Genomic DNA, 19,984 nt, shown 5'->3' on the forward strand with positions numbered 1-19,984 from the left:
ATAAAACTTAAAATTTTGAATAATTAGCACAAATTCTACCTTCCATGTTCATATTGTGCAATGTCAGTTTTAAATGCAAATATAAGAGCATTTAATTCTTATGCAGAGTCACCAAATGACACAAGTTGCATTTTATAGCTCTTACTTGTGTGTGCATTGTTACTGGAAGAGTAGAAACCTGCATAAAACTCACTCATCTGCTTTTATGTCACTCCTTGATATGAGCACCCTCTACCAGCTCTTTACCTCAGGCTTATTGATGAAGGAGGATTGAAAGGAAAAGGAATTATGTCATCACCTGATGTCATTTTCACTGTGTTTGGTTAATGTGAGGAAGTAACATGAGTAAAAAAGGACAAGACAGGGTTCTCTCGTCACTCATTTTTCTTAGAACACCACTGACTTCTGTGTTCAGGGCAAGTTCTGCTTCAAACAGAAAGTGCGGCCTCCTGGGGTCACTGGGGCCCCCCGTTACTCAGTCATGGATATAACACACTTACCTTGTATGTACTTGGAGTTTCACTGAACCCTCATATGTCATGGGTCCACCGAATTTCTTGGCTTGTGGACTGTCTCAATGCTTTGCACAAATGGGGCAGCAAGAAACAGCAGTCACATATTTCCAGGACCTCATATGCACTCTCCATTGTCCCACTGGACATCAGTTACAAAACACAAGTGCAAAGATGCCACAGACTATGAGTCTGAGTTCCCTCTTGTCCAGCAAGACAGCGGATGCAGAATTGAATACAAAAAAGGCTATTGTCGGGGAGGAGACAAGAGCCCCAAATAGGGGTTTTGTCTCCATATTTATTGAGATCTCAAGATCTTACACATGTGGTGAATGTGAAAAAAACAAGATCTTACACATGTAAACATGGAGAAAACAATCAGACAGTAAACATTAAGTTGCGTGTGTAAGAAGCAGAGGGTCTGGGGGGCAAGTGGAGTTTGTGATCAAGGTATATTGGCACCAGATGGAAAGTAGTTTCCTGAAGGTGATATTACAAGTTACTCGTGATCCCATTCTAATATCTTGCTCACTAACCTTGGTCACTTTCGCCCCATGGTGGGGGCTTTCTGCCCTAAGCTTTTTTTTTAACCCATTTATGTGAGTATAAGGAATTCTTGAACCTACCCCCACACAAGGATAAAATTATATCAAGATTTCAGAACAATGACAGCAGAGCATTAAGCCAAGCACAGGGCCCTTCTGAGGGTAGGTCTTGTTCTGACTACATATACTTTGCATATCCATGGAGCCCACCCTGCCCACAGAGCTTTGCACACATTGGGGGAAATCCACATAGGACGGCCAACGAGGAAGCTCTCAATGACCCATCATTGTGCAGCAACCATTTTCACCAATGCATCCACTGAAGCAATGATACGCTGGTATTCTAATATTGCCAAACTGAGATACTATTGGCCAGCTCCTCACTAGTGTTTCCATTCAAAAATAACAACACTAATTAAAAAAATTTTTTTCTTGATGTTTATTTTTGAGAGAGAGAGAGAGAGAGAGAGCAGGAGAGGAGCAGAGAGAGAGGGAGACCCAGAATCTGAAGCAGGCTCCAGGATCTAAGTTGTCAGCATGGAGCCTGATGTGGGGCCTGAACCCGCGAACTGCGAGATCATGACCTGAGCCGAAGTGAGATGTTTAACCAACTGAGCCACCCAGGTGCCCTGAGAACATTATTTTTTTTAAAGCAAATAAACACAAATATAACAGATAAAAATACATAATTAAACTTTAAAAGTAGCAGTAGGAAAGAATAAAAATTACCAAATTATCTAACAGTGCCAAGATCCTACTGAACAACTCAGATGGTGAATTGTGTTCAAATGTTATCTCATGGGTTGCTCAGAAGAGGTACTGAATGTCTGCATGTTGCAATGCATGTTTTTCTTCTGCTCACAGCTTTACTCATTTTGTTCTTATTTATTATTTAGTTAGTTTTGAAATAGGTTCCACGCCCCATGTGGGGCTTGAACCCACGACCCCAAGATCAAGAATTCTCTATCGACTGAGCCAGCCAGGCACCCCCAGGTTCTCTCATTTTGAAGTTACCCATATTCAGAGTAAAGAGAAAATTATAGGAAAACTGCTCTTACAACATTTCTGTTTCCCCCCTTCATTATAATTCAAGGATCTTTAAAAATAATACAACTTGATTTAATGTCATTTGATACAACAAAGCGCTACAGATTAGGAAGACACGTTGACCATACCGGAAATGAAAACAAGTAGGCATGGCATAAGATTTGAAAAAGAAAACTCACTGTTTTGCATGTCCCTCAGACTTGTTCAGTCTTCCACCCTGGCCTCTGAATCTAGGCATCCAGGTTCAAATCTTGGTGGGATTCGAATCCTTAGTGGGATTCATCTACTCTGAATTAGAATTTTGCAACTGTTTTGCAGCCCTAATGAAAACAGGGGTTTGGGCAATGAGGATCAGTGGTTATTAAAACCTTGAGGTGAAGTCCTGATGGAAAGATAACAGTCGATGAGGCAGGCTGATACACCAACTCATTGACTAAGAGACAGACACGTCTCCTCACAGAACTACAAACCACCATGTAGCAAATATGAACAACAATGACAGCAATGAACCTGAATCTGATCAGATGCATGCATCTAACCAGAATTTAGAAGAACATGCTAAGTGACACCATGGCTATACAATCATCGAAGGCCAGCATGTGGGAAGTGTTATGGGATAAACAATCTAACTTCTTCCACACATAAATTGCACAGAACCGAGGATGGCAGAGAGTGGAGACCTGTAGGCAAAAAGGGATTTGAGCCACATATCAGCCACATGCAACTTGGGAACCTTGTTTGGATCCTAATTCAAACAAATCAACAGTGAAAAAAAAAATATATGTGATGATATGAAGAGACCAGATCATTTGTTATTACTTAGAAATCATTATTAATATTTTAGGTGAGAGAATGCTTCATGTTATATTTTTAGAAAAAAAAAAAGAATTACTACACTGTAGAGATTAAAAAAGAAACATTTACATATACAATTATACGATGTCTAGAATTCAAAATAATTGTCCCGTGGTGGGCAGTGGGGAGGTCACATCAAAAACTACTGTTTGTGAGCTGGTGATTGTTGAAATCAGGTGATGGGGATGGAAGGGGAAGGCATCATCTTATTATTATACTCTCCTACTATACTTTATACTATTCTCTCTGCTTATGTGGATGTTTGAAATTTTCGGTAATAAAAAGTTTAAAATATAAAATTTTGAAAACAGTATTCAAGCAATGGTTTCAAAGCATGAACTACAGTCTCCTTATATATTCCACCTCTCTTCATGGCACCCATGTTAGCACTTTACATAGTGTGCCTTGAAGCAGCTGTTACTTTAAGGCCACAAGTGTTCAACTTCCGTGACCCCACCACCATGTCCCCGTTGCCCTCTCTTCTTCTGTTTCCTGCCTGTAAACAGATAGTCCCATACAAGATTAACCCACTGATTGGCTGCACCAGTGAACTTAAGTCTATCAGAGGTTAGTCGCCATTCACCCTGATCTTCCCCTCCAGGGTTAGGATACGTGGATAACAAGTATTGTAGTACTCGGTGTAAACAGATGTGAATATAATTACCATCTCCACCCATCTTTTTTACTTCCTTCCTCAAACCTCTCCTCTATGGTTTCATGAAACCCTTCAAACTCTCCCAAGCCCACTTACTTGGTCTAGTGCCAGGATCCCTCTCCATTTAATTCCATGTTTATTTCACCACTAGAAAGGGAGAGTTTTGAAGGCAGCAATCGTTCCTTATTTACCCCTCTCTGTCCAATTTAAGACACACTAAGAATTCAATAAAGCTGGTTTTTGTTGGTCTGTTTGTTTGTTTTTTTTGTAAAGGAATAAAGGGAGGGAAGGGAAAAGGGGAGAGACAAATAAAGGAAATGGTTAAAACACTTAAAGTTTACAAAGATTACTGGTTTCAGTGTTCGACTCTCCTATCAGATAAGCCTCCTATCATTACCTTATGTTTGAGTAATTCTTTACTGTTTACAACATATTTTTATAACTTCTTCAATCACAGAAAACAAGAGCTATAGAAAAATCCTTCAATATGGTAAACAGTTTAGAGAAAAATTTTAGGGTTTAATGCCGTCAGCTTCCTGGAACACGGTCCTCTGCAGATCTAGGTGTGATGTAAAGCAAGTACGTATACTCTGGCCCCTCTGCAAAGGGCTTTGTGTGTAATCAAAGGGGCAGCAAGGATAAGGTGCCTTTCCTATTCAGATAGTCCCACAGTTGAGACTCTTAAAGTTCAGAATCCCAGAGCAACTTAACGGAAGACTATTGATCTCAAGGCAGTATTAAAGCTCAATCTTTCTTTAAACGAAAGCAAGAAACAAAGACAAAACTCAATCTCTCAACACAGATTTATTGAGCAACTACTATTGCCCCGGTCTTGCGCTCTGAGGGTGAAAAACAAGAAGAAAGCTTCATCTTTATCTTGTAAAATCTGCCTGGTGGAAATCTCTGTGCTTTTCGGTAGAAGTTGGGACTGTGGGCAGGAGAGAAATTGGAAAGCTAAGAGTTGAAAACATCCTTATGCATACAAATCCATATGAGTGCCCTTTTGCTTTTTAGCTGACAGTTATCCGTTCATTCATTCAGCAGGTATTTACTGCACACTTACCATGTGCCTGGCCCCAGTCCAGACAAAGGGAAGAGAGCCATGAATGGAAGAGACAGCAGGCTCTCAGGAAACGTGTCTTCCGGGGCTGGACACTGACCCTACTCCAGATACCGTGCTGTTAATGCACTCAAACTATCATTACTTGGAGACTGTACAAGAGGCTAAATCATCGAATGACAACAGGAAAATGGGATGAAATTACTCCCATGGAAGATTAATAACTTGATTTTTGTTTCCTTAAATACAAAAGCAACAGAAACAAGCTCTTTGTGGTCCTGCCCAGAATCTGCCATTTGAGCTTTTCTGATTCTTCTCAGCCATCCTCAGGGATTCTGTCTTCCTGGAATATTTTAAGAACTACCTTTAAAACTCCCTGTGATTTAGCTCATTATCCCTTCATTCTTTTTTTTTGGGGGGGGGGGCAGTTCAGACCAGTCCTCTAGCCAAGGAAAATCACCTGAACACAACACACACACACTCAAGATTCAATTACCAAGGGGGGAGAAACACTGGATGAAAATAACACTGCTCCATATAACACATCTTGTTTGTCTTTCAGATTTCAATTCAAACTTCTCTGACCCTCACACCAGATCGGAATCCAGACTGTCCCTTTAAAACATAGTGGAGTCTTATCATTTTAACAGCATATTTATTTGGGTGATCATTTGATATGTTTTTCTTTTGTGCCACAGGACACAGAGTAGGCAGTCCATGAACATGTGATAAATCAATAATATTGAATAAACAGTTCTCAGAGCCTGCATTACGCACTATATTGAAGAATTACAAAGTACAAGGTTAATCATTCAAGGTTAATATTTCCTAACAAATTATGACATAAAGTTAGTCTTAAAAATACATATTCTTTTTGAAGAACAAACTAAATAAAACTAATTTTCAAAGAATTTCAATTCCTACCAAAGATAGAAAGGAGGAATTCTGTACCTGATTTCAAAGTTTATCAAAACATATGTTATTTACAGATAATTTGGTTTGAAAGATCCTGGGTCTTAGCTTGTTTTTAATTCTGCATGTCCAACAGGAGCTAATGTATGATTTCTGGAACACAGTAAATAAATACGCTCTATTTAACCATCATTCTGCATGCCTTCTACCTGTCAGAAACAGATCATTTTTATCAGGTCCTGTCTGTTTGAAGTCAACTTCATCCTATTCCTCAAGTTGACAACCTTAAATGAAAGTCAGTGTTCTATTTGATTTCCCACCACCATAATGTGCCTTCAGCCACAACAGCCTTCAAATTGCTTTTCCTAGGAAAGATCTCAATATGATAAGCTCAAAGCCAAAAAGCCTTAATAAATCAACTAGCATAGTGTATAAAAGTGAAAAATGTACTGAAAGAGAATGTCAGGTCCCATTTATTTTTAATTTTATTTACTCTTTCGGTACACATATATCATTTTTTTTATGTTTACATATTCTCTCCAAATCATCCATTCAAAAGGGCCTTTCAAATTAATTTAATTTCCATACCATATGGGAGCAAACACAGTGAACAAAAACAATCTCTCAATGGCCAAACCGCATTTTCTTTCTCAGTGAATTAACCACAGGCTGCCTTAACTTCTGGAGGGGAGCCAATCCGGTGTCTCAGAACTTAAATTTTTTGACTTGTACCGGGATAGCTGGAAGAAATTATTCTGGGGCCTCCCACAAACTAGGGATGCCTCTGCATCCGTCAGGATCTGTTCAGCAGCAAGTATTTGCAAGCACACCCACCAGTGGTTTAAAACATCATTTTTTAAAGATTTTATTTTTAAGAAATCTCTACACCCTAGGTAGGGCTTGAACTCACAACTCTGAGATCAAGAGTCATGTCCTCCCCCAACTGAGCCAGCCAGCTACCCCAAAGTATCATTACTGATACCAACTCAGGTGCAGGATTGGGCTGGCATACCAGAATGCCGCCAACCTCTTGCACTCGTCCCGTCTGCCATGATGTTCAGCATGTGGGCTATTGTCTGTGGGCTTCTTGCCTTGTAAACATCATGTGCTCACACAACAGTGTCCAAAGGGAAGAGAAGAAGCCAAAGAGGCGGTCTTCTTGCCCTACTGTCTCCCATCCCAGAATTCCCATTTGAGCTCATAAGCAAGAATCAGTCCCACACATACCCTGGACTCATCATTGGCAAAAGAAATGACATTACTATGATTAGCCAGGATCAATTATGATTCAGTCCCTGAGATGTCACATTTCCCAAACAAAAGGAGACTTTCCCGTTTGTTAAACAAATGAAGGACCACAACTAACCAAAAAGGATGGATCTGCCCCACGAGACACCCAGAATTCCATCTTCAAACATGTTCAATGAATGGTAATTCGTTGAACAGGAACATGCAGTGAAGTAGGATAAGATCAAAGTATACAAGATTGATAAAGTATTAGCCCTTTATAGGTTTTATAGGTTTTGTATTAGCCCTTTATAGTTGAAGCTTTGATAAAAAGCTGAAAGAATCTCATTCTTACTTTTAAGATGATCCTAAGAGTGTTATAGTTACAATGAGGTCTTCGTTACTGAATATTAGAAATTTACCATTTTCCTTTCATATAGTGACCTTTAACATTTACTTAATGACATTCATTAGATTAAATGAACAAGTCCCCCAAAAAGAAACATGGAATTGTAGGGAAGTGTCTAAATGTTAATGCTGAAAGCCCATGAATAATCTTTGTGTCATCTCCACAGAGCTTTTTCATGATAAAGCATGAAGTTCACTGCCACTGAAGAAAGGCAGGTTGGGAGCAACTTCTTACTCTGCTGTCATCAACCACTATTCGCCATTTCATACAAATACTTTTCAACTACTTACCTATCAGTCTACCTATCTATATCATCACCCTACCTACATTTACGATTTTGCCCACAAAGGCATCAAAGGGGACTTATCAAGTCCTCACTTACACACGTCTACGCCATGTCTCTGGATTACCAGTCTACCACCATATCCAAAACGTTCATCCCGGAAAGATTTCTGTCCTGAGTGAACGTGTGCCGAGTCCCAGGGGTCAGCTCTTCTTCCTCTTCTAGGTTCTCCCTAACTATTCCTTCGAGCGCGTACCCATACTGTTGCCTGGGTTAAGCTCGCCAATCACAGATGGTTTCATAGATGGTTGCCCTGGCACGTCTGCCCTCCCTCACCTCTCTGGATCAATTATTGACTTTCTCCATTGTTCTTGAGACATCACACGTATAGTGACACCCAAAGGCATCCCTACCCGTTTCTGTCCTCAGATGAAATGCTTCTGGACAAGTGGTTTCAGATATTTTTGTCAATATTTGTGCCGCTCTGAAATATCTTTCTACCTGCCACAAAGCAATGGGGGCCAGATGAAGGTTGAGCAGCTATGTGTTCTCCCTCTGATCTCGCAGCCTGGGCTACCTGCCCGAAGAATGAAACTTTACACTCCTTGTCCGCTTGTTCTGATCCAAACATAATGTTGAAATGTACAATAATTTATTTTCTTTTACTTAGAAAACAAAGCATCTCCGGCAAATTTGTGGTGGTCATCAATTCTGGGTAGCGGGAGCATGGAGCGACTTACCATTCTCTACTCTGCTGTGTTTTGGCAAATTCTCAATATAAAGGGAGTCTTTAACATCGTTTCCAGTGGAAAGCTAATATATTTTAGTTCCCACTATCCATTCAGCAAAGATTTAAGCACCTGCTGTTTGCCAGGTATTGGACTTAGTAAGCACCATCCCTAACCAACACCATTTGGATATTTTCTGCATTTTTTTTTTTTTTGGATGAGGGAATGAATGCATAGAGATCTCAATTAACTTGCTCAAAGCCCCACAGACATTAAGTGGAGGTGTCAGAAACCTATACTACCTCCCAGGTGGTTTGGGTGTTATGTTCCCAACACTACTAAGAAGCATGGTCCACTGTGTGATACCTTGTCTTGCTTAGGTGACTCCCTACCATGGTGAGCATGCGTCCATTTTGCTCCTGAGCTCAGTGAGAGGCTCTGCTTACAGAGTGGCTGCTTCATGCTTCAGGCGCTTCCCAGTCATTGTCTTCATCAGGATGACTCAGAATTCTGATGCTGGCATTTCATTTTTATTGTGTTTCAAGTGCCTCCAAAACTGTAACTCTGAGCACAGCCACTACCAAATTCGGAAAGGCAGAAAGCCCAGGGGAAATGCACAGCAAATCCCAGATGTGAAGGGATGGCATTAAATTCCCTTCTGTCCCAAATACCACTTTTACCTGATGCCCACCCCTCCGACCCCCTCCTCATTCTCGTCCCAGGTGATTTTCCCTGCTGTCTGCTCTGGGCAATGACGGTAAACTCCGCACTGATCGATCCCCTAAGCCCAACCGACTTGCCTTCTTTTGCTCTTGGACTTCAGCTCTGTCGATTTGCAAATCTCCGGTTCTTTGCTCCAGTTCCACCCCTCCCCATTTTCTGCACTCAGGACTCCCTCCTCGCATCTGTGCTACAAACAAAACAAAAAACCATGCTCCAAGATGTGGCATCCTCCTGGATCACCTTTCCTGTCAGTGCTGTAGACAATGGCATCACAAATGTTCGTTGGACTCTTTGAAACTTACACTGTTAAGTTCTTCAGTCCTCATCTAATTAAGCCTGCGATGCCCTTTTGTGGCAATACTATACTTGAAGATGATTTAACGAGGGTAGCCAAGAGTTGTGAAAAGCTACGTTGTTGGAAGCAGAAGGCTAGATCCAGAATCCCTGGCTGAGAGTCCTGCTTCTACACACCCCTTGCAGTGTAATTTGGGGTACGTCATTTAGCTTCCCTCTGTCTTGCTTTCCACTTTCCATAAAATTAGATTAAATATAGACTCTACTCATAGGGACGGTATAAAGATAAAATGAGTTAGTACTTACAAAGGGCTTAGAAAAATGTCTGGCACATACAAAGTCCTACTTAGAGTTTATCATATATATATCTACAAGAAAGAAAAGAGATAATCACAGAACCAAAAGAATCTCAGTTAGTAATGTCACATTTGGTGGGTGCTAGAATGTTACTTTCTGTTATCTGTGAAAGAGAAAACTTGATTCCCTTGAAATAACGGCAGGCCCTCAGGAGAAGCCGAGATAGTCATGGTTAAGTAGCTCCTCATGAAAATAGTCACGAAGGGGCGCCTGGGTGGCGCAGTCGGTTAAGCGTCCGACTTCAGCCAGGTCACGATCTCGCGGCCCGTGAGTTCGAGCCCCGCGTCAGGCTCTGGGCTGATGGCTCAGAGCCTGGAGCCTGTTTCCGATTCTGTGTCTCCCTCTCTCTCTGCCCCTCCCCCATTCATGCTCTGTCTCTCTCTGTCCCAAAAATGAATAAACGTTGAAAAAAAAAAAAAAGAAAAAAAAAAAAAGAAAATAGTCACGAAGACAAGATTTGGGGGAGAAAGCCCTAGGGGTCTTCTGCAGACTCAAGGCAGCTATGTAAGAAAAACTTGATTCAGAACAGTCAGAAATCAAACCAGAATGTAAGGAAACACAGAAGCATAGACAGGTCACTTCTGATAATGGTGCACTCAGGAGGCAGCTACGAAGCTGATGAATCTTTCCAGATGGTTCACTTAAACCTTCTTTTTCCATTTCCAACTCATGTACGATCAAACTCTCTTTTATTCATGCTTCGTGCAACTGCAGCTTGATGGTGGGTGATGCTAGCACTTCCCGTGTATTTTAAACACATTATCTCACTTAAACACACCAAGCCTGCAAGAGAGGTATTGCTGGCTGCATTTTGCACAGGAAGCCCCGGAAGCTGAGGAAGGTGTCTGTGATCTCTGTAAAAGTCACAGCTAATAAGAGCAGAGCTAGAAGTCAAACTCAAAGCCATCTGCCTCCAGACTCCATGCTCACAACTGCTCAGTTTGACTTACTATTCGATGCCCTATCCGAAGGTCTGAAGATAGCAAACGATTTGAAATGGAAAGAATTTTAAATTTTTTTTAACGTTTATTTATTTTTTTTTGAGACAGAGAGAGACAGAGCATGAACAGGGGAGGGTCAGAGAGAGGGAGACACAGAATCTGAAACAGGCTCCAGGCTCTGAGCTGTCAGCACAGAGCTCGACGCAGGGCTCGAACTCACGGACCGCGAGATCATGACCTGAGCCGAAGTCAGCCGCTTAACCGACTGAGCCACCCAAGCGCCCCAAACGGAAAGAATTTTAGATGCGGACATCAGAAGGCTTGCCTCTGGCTCTTGCTTTGCCATAAAATAGCGACTCAATTTTAATTTTCATCACAGCAAGAAAATACTGAGGCAAGGCCTATGATATTCCAGACACTTGAAGCTCTGATAACGATGAGCAAAAGTTTTAACTTATATTTGTCATAGTTCATTTACTATGCTGTTTTATCTGATTTTAACTCATTTTGGCCAAGTAAGAATGAATTTAACCCAGAGACCTACGAGTCTTAGTTACAGGGGAATAAGAAATTCGTTCAATCGGAAGTAAGAAAGTAGTTTGGTGGACCAGTGGAGATCTAGGAGATTCTACTGCTTCAAGATGACCCAGAAAAAAAAAAAAAAAAAGAGTCGATCAGGACGATTATTAAACGGGTGTGTGTGTATCCATAGAAAAGTCTTGTCGCTGTTGCCTGCAGTGTCCCAGAGTCTTCAGCTAGGGGGCAACATCACGCACCTCGCTGCCCTCCCTGGGAGCTGATGGGGAGTGCTCCCTCCTGGGCGTCTCTCTTCAGGGATCGCGGGCCTCCAGAGGGCAGCCAGTCTGCCCCTGGGAGGGGAGGGCATGCAGTGTTAGGGGCTGAGTCTGTTCATAGGGTACAAATGATTATCCTCTTTGGCCCACACATAAACTCCCATTCTCCCTTCCGTCCACCGTTTGTCATAAAGCTGGTGTCCTGATCTACCTCTCTAGCTTCTTTATGTCCCTTAACTGGGTCTGACCCTAGAAGAGAAAGGGGAGGGTAACAACAGCAACAACAATAACAACAATGAACACATAATTTATGCTAGATTGTGCCCTTGACTTCGGTTTGTTGAAGCATGCATATTGATTTGGGCATACGTCAGAAAATGAATTTTATTGCCCATGGTGAATACTAAAGGTGATATGCAATGTGGCACTTTCTGATTCCTTGAACAATCTCAAGGAATATTCTGGAACTGTACAAAACTTAAACAGCTGTTCATCCACACTCAGTACTAATGAGGGTCTAGTTCGCTGTGCTCCTTTTTATTTCTATACATTCTCAAAGTCACTGTGTCCTTTCTTTGCCCCACTACTGTGTTGGTATTCTACTGATGCTTAATTATCTTTTCAGCCTTCTTCTCTGAGAGGAACAATACTGCTTTAGTTTTTCTAACAGACCATTTAAATGATAATCTCTTCTAGAATTAATTGACATTTTCTTTATTGGTCTCTTGATTTAAGTACAACTATTTGAATATATATTCAGAAAACATCCTCCCAGACTCCAAGGGCTTGTGTGTCTGCTGAGGTTGTTCATAAATGCCAGAAGATCTCCCGATGTAACCTCCACACTGCCTTGGGAATGGCTGGGATGATAAACTCTTCTGGGGCTTCTCATTCTGCCTCATTAGAAATTTATATGTATTTGACAGACACGAGTTCCAACCGTTCTCAGTGTCCCTTCCTACCAAGCACATATTTGTTGAACAGGAAAACTTTATCCAGCTTCCATGAGGAAGGGGAAGTGAGACTGAGCTACCAAGAAGCATCTAGAAAAAAGATTTATTGGGTTACGTTGTGTGATTTTTTTTTTTTTTTTTAAGGAATCCATCTGCTTAACAACTGACAAAAGTAATCAAAAAAGATCAAATAGAAAGCACGGATGTTACTGGAAAGTCTGACAAATCCTATCATCCTAAACTATTTGTGATGGTAAAGGTAGTAAGTAGCTACCAAAACGTGTGTTTTGTTAACTGCTCTAAGTGTCTTTTCCATGAATAAAATTCTGCCATCCTCACCTGTCTTGTTAATTAGCTCTCCCTGTCATCAAGCCAGTTTTGCAAGATGCTTTTGTTTTCATTTTTGTTTTAAGCAGAGAATACATAGTTCCTGCCCGTGAGAAACGGGATGGACCTTAAGTGGGGGGAGAGGAGGTACAAATAGGAGGTAGTCAGCACCCACCTACAAGCTCGGTGTAGAAACGTCTCTGAGGGGCGCCTGGGTGGCGCAGTCGGTTAGGCGTCCGACTTCAGCCAGGTCACGATCTCGCGGTCCGTGAGTTCGAGCCCCGCGTCGGGCTCTGGGCTGATGGCTCAGAGCCTGGAGCCTGTTTCCGATTCTGTGTCTCCCTCTCTCTCTGCCCCTCCCCCGTTCATGCTCTGTCTCTCTCTGTCCCAAAAAAATAAAATAAACGTTAAAAAAAAAAAAAAAAGAAAAAGAAACGTCTCTGAGACATTTCTCTCCCCCTCACAGAACTTCAACAAACCAAAGAAACGGAAGCATTGAGATAGTCTTTTAGGATTCATTTCCTTTTCATTCATTAAGATTTTTGCCTTTTATTATACATAGAATTCGTTCAAGAAGATTTATTTCCTTAGATATTCTTAAACTAGTAAAAAAAAATAGGTAGCCAATTGTTAGACAAGAAGAGGAGAATAAAAAGGAGAATAATGCTTAAGTGACTTTAGAAAATTTAATCCCTTTGTGAGTTTATTTTACTAAATTCAAACACATAGTCCCTGGGGAGACATAGTCTTGAATAAGTAATCCAGACATGGTTTCCCAGTTGATTCGAACCCAGTTGATTCAATAATGGCAGTTATTTGCATCAAACACCAATGAATTCACAAGGATGCTTGGAAAGAAAGCTTAGGGCGAAATGTATGTTCTACCCAGGGAAGCATATTTATATTGTTTAAGTTTGTCCTAGTCTTATATACGTTTCCTTTCTAAGTCTCCACCCTTGATGAATTTCTCCTTTTAACCCTCCTCGGAATCTGGTCAGCCATGCAAGTCAGTGGTCGGTGACCCCCGTATGCTGGCCACTAACCCCCGGGCAGGTGCCTGCTCACTGCTTCCACATCGTAACACCACCTACCGCTCAAGAGAAGTACACACAGAGAGAAGATTCTCCACAGACTTCTCGTGTCAGTGCCTTACGTATCAGGAGGAATGATGACTTAATATTTCTATAGCCATAAACCCCAATTCCACAGAGTTGTTTCCTACAGTGATTCCCTTCAAGATTCACATCCCAAGTCCTTTGTAGGGAAAATGAATATAAAAAAAAGGCAAGAACAAGGCAGTTCAGGTTACCTTTAAGGAGAGAGGGTGAAGCTCTCGTGTACTTTGTACCATCCTATTCTCTCCTTCCATAAGTCCTACCCTGTATGCCCCATCTATATTTCGGGAAGCGTGTTTGTCTGACACTAAGTTATCCCTTGCTGGCTCTCTGTTACCACTTTGCCAGCACCCAGTTCCTACCACACCCTGGGGCCATCAGCACCCAGCAGCACCCCCCCCGCACCCCCCCCCCCTGGCCAGTGGTGCCCTGAAGGCAGTGTTGTGGCAGAGGCCAGTGCCTCCAGGGAGAAGTCACCAGAAACAGCTTTCTGCCTCACCCTGGAGAAAATATTTCCAGCAAGTTGCAGAAGATGGATTTCCAGCAAATTCCATGAGCGTGGCATGACAGAGACTTGCCTGCCATCCAGTGATGTCTGCCTCGCAGCCCTTCTCTGGGTGTCTGTCTGAGCCCTGGGGGTGGCGGCCTCTTAGAGCAGATACCCCTGTATCCTCTAGAACTCTCTTTACTCCTTACCAGCCAGCCTGTCTCATTGTTCCAATCTCCTGTTCCAGTCCACATGCTCTACCTTAAAGTTTCCACGTTCAAATGTCTGTGTGGTTTCTCTCTCCTGACTGGAACAAGACTAATACATAGAATAATTACCCTGTGTATGATTACTACTAAAACTAATTACTAATTACTCTACTAATGGTTCATACTAACCTCCTATCACACTAACTCCCTCCCTTAAAATTAACCAAAGTTAACCAAAGGACAATGCTTACCTGTGACTTTTTTAGTATTGTCACTGTTGTTATTTTTATTTCAACACCAAGAAGATTTAAGATTTTTTGGATAATTTAATTCTATATGTCAAATATGAGTTATGAACAGCAATTAGATTAAGTAATGCAAAGAAAGTTTCAAATGTCAAAAATGTGTTTTTGGAGGTGAGGGGACTCATTGTTTTCTCTAGCGGGGGGCACTGAGGTTCAGGGTCAGGGGTTGCTTCTTGGGAGTTAGGGTAGCTGTACAATATGATCCCAGACGCTGGTGAGCCTGCCACATGTCAGAACCCGGGGTGCAGGTGAGACAGATACTACTACCTTATTTCATTCTCTCAAAAAAATCTCCAAGATACATACTGTTTGTGCCCATTATTCAGATTAGGTTACTGAGCCTCAAAGTTAACTTGCTCAAATTCATATAATCCCCAGCAGTAGAGTCTAGATTCAGAGCCAGATTCTCTCAGACTCCAGGGCAGTATCTGTTCTATTAACATGATTTAAGGAATCATGGCAGCTTCTGGGGACACAGTCATTTACCGCACGGACACAATGGCAGCTCCCTGGCCATCCCAGCCCCGCCTCCACTGTTTACCTGTCTCATTTGTTGATTTAATCAATACACCCCCCCGCCCCGTTATATGTGTGACATCATATAAACTCGAGTGTGCAACTATCCCAGATGACTGTAATCTCTTTTTCCTCAGGCAAGTGGTAACTTTTACCATTAGAAATAATTCTCCTTCACGTTTTTCATTTTCAAATACACATTGCTGTACCAACGTACTGCCTAATGATTCCTTATGATCTGACGCTCAGAAATAGATTTGATATTCTATCTGTGCTTTTCTGTGGAAACAAACATCTCCCTTGATAACCTGTCAATAAAACATCCCCATTAGAAGAAGAAAAAGAGAGGAATATAGTCCCCTGGGTTGCTAAAATATTTCATATGTCTTATCTCTTACTGAGAAGATGAGCATTGAAATGTTGCTTGCTGACAGATTGCAAAATCCATAAGAAATTAAAGGAAAAGATCCATAACTTGAATCTCAAATAAAGGTTCTGTCATGGTGACTATGAATCCGACTTAGATCTCGGCGATGGTTACATGCTTACTAACTTGCCTAATAGCACTGTCACATAAAACTCAATATGAAACACAGAATTGCGACAAAATGCCAGTTTAGAACGGAAAAAAAAAAAATGGTAAGGGTTTATATTATCTATTAACTCTCCTTGTCCTAACAAAAGCTACAACACAAAACATGGGAAGTTCCAAAGAATATAAAAATCGTTGCACGGAGGGGAGAGAAATAACAAACAAAAACCTATTTGCCAAAGCCACCTCATCAAAAACAGTCTAAGGCGCTTCGAAGCACACAGGCGTGCAACAACGTCTTCCCAAAGACTCAGGCAGCTGTGTGAGGAGGTGGAAACCTGCTGACTTGATCTGCCCTCCTCCACAGAGCCTGTTCAATGTCACAGAAACTTCTTCATCCTCTTGAGGGAGCGCTGTCGTTTCTGACACTCAAGCTTCAAAATGCCTGGCTAATAGCTTGGCCAACTGAACCGGTCCCCGAGATTGAACCTAACTTCTACTTTATACTTACTGCCAGCCCTCAGCCCTAAGGAATTCTTCCCACAAAGCGGTGCCAAGATAGGAACAAAAATAGCCCCTTTTTTAAAAAGTGACTTATATCTTCTGTTCACCTGCTCTTTCATGCCTCTGAGCCATCCAATTTAAATTGCAAACCATGGAAAACTTGGCCATGCTTTATTTTTAAGACAGAACATACCTTATGCTCTCACATAATAATTACAACAATAATTAGTCATTTAAAGTCAACCAAGTATCCTAGGTGTTTAAGGAGAATTTTATTCACTGACAATTTACATATATTAGAGACCAAACTGCAGTGGCTAGAAAGTACAAAATATTTTAATCGAAGCCTCTACAATCATGTAGACATTAAAAAATGCTTATAAGACCTGGTATCCAAAATTTATTCAGAACATTGTAATCATATGTCGGATCACTTACAGTGCCTTACAACTTTTGATTAGAAGTGGCTTATCTTGGGGCACCTGGGTTGTTCAGTTAGTGAAGCATCTGACTTCAGCTCAGGTCATGAGCTCGCAGTTCGTGGGTTCAAGCTCCACATCAGGCTCTGTGCTGACAGCTCAGAGCCTGGACCTTGCTTCAGATTCTGTGTTTCCCTCTCTCTCTGCCCCTCCCCTGCTTGTGCTCTGTCTCTGTCTCTGTGTCTGTCTCAAAAATAAATAAACATTAAAAAAAAAGTAGCTTGTCTCTGAGAAAAAGTCAGTCTTTTCAAGAAATGGTGTTGGGAAAATTGGACAGCCTCATGCAAAAGAATGAAACTGGGTTACTTTCTTCCACCATACACAAAAATAAACTCAAACTGGATTAAACATCCAGTGGGACCTGAAGCCAGAAAAATCATGAAGAGGGTTCAGACAGTAATTTCTCTGACATCAGCCATAGCAACGTTTTTCAAGCTATGTCTTTTGAGGCAAGGTAAATAAAAGCAAAAATAAACAATTGGGACCACATCATAATAAAAAGTTTCTGCACCCCAAGGGAAACAATCAACAACATACAGGCAACCTACAGAATGGGAGAAGATATTTGCAAATGACATATCTAATAAAGAGTTAGTATCCAAAATATATAAAGAATTTTTGAAACTCAACGCCCCAAAAGACAGATAATCCAATTACAAAATGGGCGGAAAACATGAACAGACATTCTCCAAACAGACATCCAGATGGCCAACAGACACGTGAAAAGATCCTCAACATCCATCATCATCAGGGATGTGCAAATCAAAACTATAATGAGATATTGTTTCACACCTGTCAGAATAGCTAAAATCAAAAACACAAGAAATAACAAGTGTTGGCAAAGATCTGGAGAAACGGGAACCCTCTTGCACTATTGATGGGAATGCAAACTGGTACTGTGGAAATCAGTATGGAGGTCTTCAAAAAATTAAAAATAGAACCAGGGATCGCAGTACTGGGTATTTGCCAAAAAAAAAATACAACAACGTTAATTCGACGGGATAGGTGCACTTCGATGTTTATTGCAGCATTATTTACAATAGTCCAACTATGGAAGCAGCACAAGTTTCCGTCGATTGATGAATGGATAAAGAAGATGTGGAACAATGGAATATTACTCAGCCATAAAAAAGAATGAAGTCTTGCCATTTGCAACAACATGGATGGAGCTAGAGATTATAAGGCTAAGCGAAATAAGTCAATCACAGAAAGACAAATACCATGTGATGTCAAAAGGGAAAAAAGAGAGATGCAAACCAAAAAAACAGATTCTTAACTATAGAGAACAAACTGATGGTTACCAGAGGGGAGGTGAAGTGAGGGCGATGGGTGAAATAGGTGATGGGGATTGAAGAGTACACTTATCATGATGAAAAAAAATAAATATCCAAAATTAGAAGTAAATTAGAAGTAGCTTGTCTCTACAAAATAAATTCCAATTCTCAGTGATACACATGACACACACACAAAAAAAGTATGTATTTTTACAGGGAGTTTTGGGTGAAACCAGTTCAGAGGATAATTGAATGGCATGTAAAGGCAGGTGACTATGACTTAGTACTTTAGTTTGGTTCTGTGCTCCTCAAACTTTATTCTGAGAACCTAGGGGTAAACAGAGCCTTAAATAACTTCAGAACCGTTAAGTTTGCTTGTTTTATTTATTTATTTTTTAATGTTGGGGCACCTGGGTGGCTCACTCGGTTAAGCGACTGACTTCGGCTCAGGTCATGATCTCACCGTTTTCAAGTTCGAGCCCCACATCAGGCTCTCTGCTGACAGCTCAGAGCCTGGAGCCAGTTTCAGATTCTGTGTCTCCCTCTCTCTCTGTCCCTTTCCCGCTCATGCTCTTTCTCTCTCAAAAATAAACATTAAAAAAAATTTATTTCTTTTTTAATGTTTGTATTTATTTTTGAGAGAGAGAGAGAGAGACAGAACATGAGTGGTGGAGAGGCAGAGAGAGAGGGAGACACAGAATCCAAAGCAGGCTCTAGGCTCCGAGCTGTCAGCACAGAGCCCAATGTGGGGCTTGAACTCACAAACCGTGACATCATGACCTGAGCCGAAGTCGGACACTCAACCAACTGAGCCACCCAGGTGCCCCAGGCACCCCAAGTTTTCATGTTTTATATTAAACATTTACAAGGATTTTCCCCTCCCCCTCTTTATAAATCTACTTTGGTAGCAGAGAAAAATTCCCTAAATCTTCAAGTAAAATTGACTCTCCAAAAAAATGTTCCCTGTTTGGGCTGTGGGTTCTCATCTATTCTGGGAAAACACAGCACACCCAGTTGGGGGAACACAGCTAATCATAACAGGAGGTCACTGATTACCTTTGAAAAAATTGTTTTATTGCTCTGATGTGTTTCAGTAATATATGAAATACCAGTAGCCCTCATGGAAAGCTGTTCAGAAGAGCAGCAAGCCGCAGGAAGAGAAGCCTAAGGAAAGATTAATGCACGTGTCCATCCAGAACATTCGGGTGTGGGACTCGGCAGTGCCTGACTCTCCTGGGTCTCACCGTCAGAGATCTCACTTGGCTGTGACTAGTGGGCTTGGCCAGTGCCTGCCTGCAAGCCATGTAGACAGTGAGTGGAACTTCAATCTTACTACATTCCTCCCAATAAACGAGAGAGTCCAGTAAGCCTCCAGGGTTTCATTATGAGCAGGCTTTGCTCTACCCACCGTTTGCACGCACACAGAAGGAGCCACACCTGCGGGCAGCAGAGCACCCCTGAGCTTCCAGGAAAAGATGGCAGCTCCAGGCTCTGTGTTCCTGCATTTTCAAAGGAATTCTCTCCCAGACTAAACAGGAGTTGCTTGGCATTTTTCTGTTTCTGGATGCAGAAGCCTGGTCTGCCTGTCACCCATCTGATCCCAAGATGGCCCTGGCAGAGTGCCTGGCACATATGAGGGGCTGCTGTGTGAGTGAGAAAATGTCCATCTCCACCTTCAGGAGAGCTTGGGGAAGCCACCTTACTTCCTCAAGCCCAAGAGGGCCATTTCAATGAGTGGATGAGGACATGTACAATGCTTGCACCTTGTGACCATAATCATGTTCACCTTTATTTATGAAATCATAATGGAGCAGAGGATGGAGATAGGACAGCAAGCTGAGGAACTTGAATCTGGCTACCCAACAGGGTGACCAAGCACCCTAGTCTGCCCTAGACAGAAGGCTTTTCCTGGATGTGGGCTTGCAGTGCTACAAGTGGGAC

This window comes from Leopardus geoffroyi, chromosome C3 (genome assembly GCF_018350155.1).
Source record: "Leopardus geoffroyi isolate Oge1 chromosome C3, O.geoffroyi_Oge1_pat1.0, whole genome shotgun sequence".
NCBI lineage: Eukaryota > Metazoa > Chordata > Mammalia > Carnivora > Felidae > Leopardus > Leopardus geoffroyi.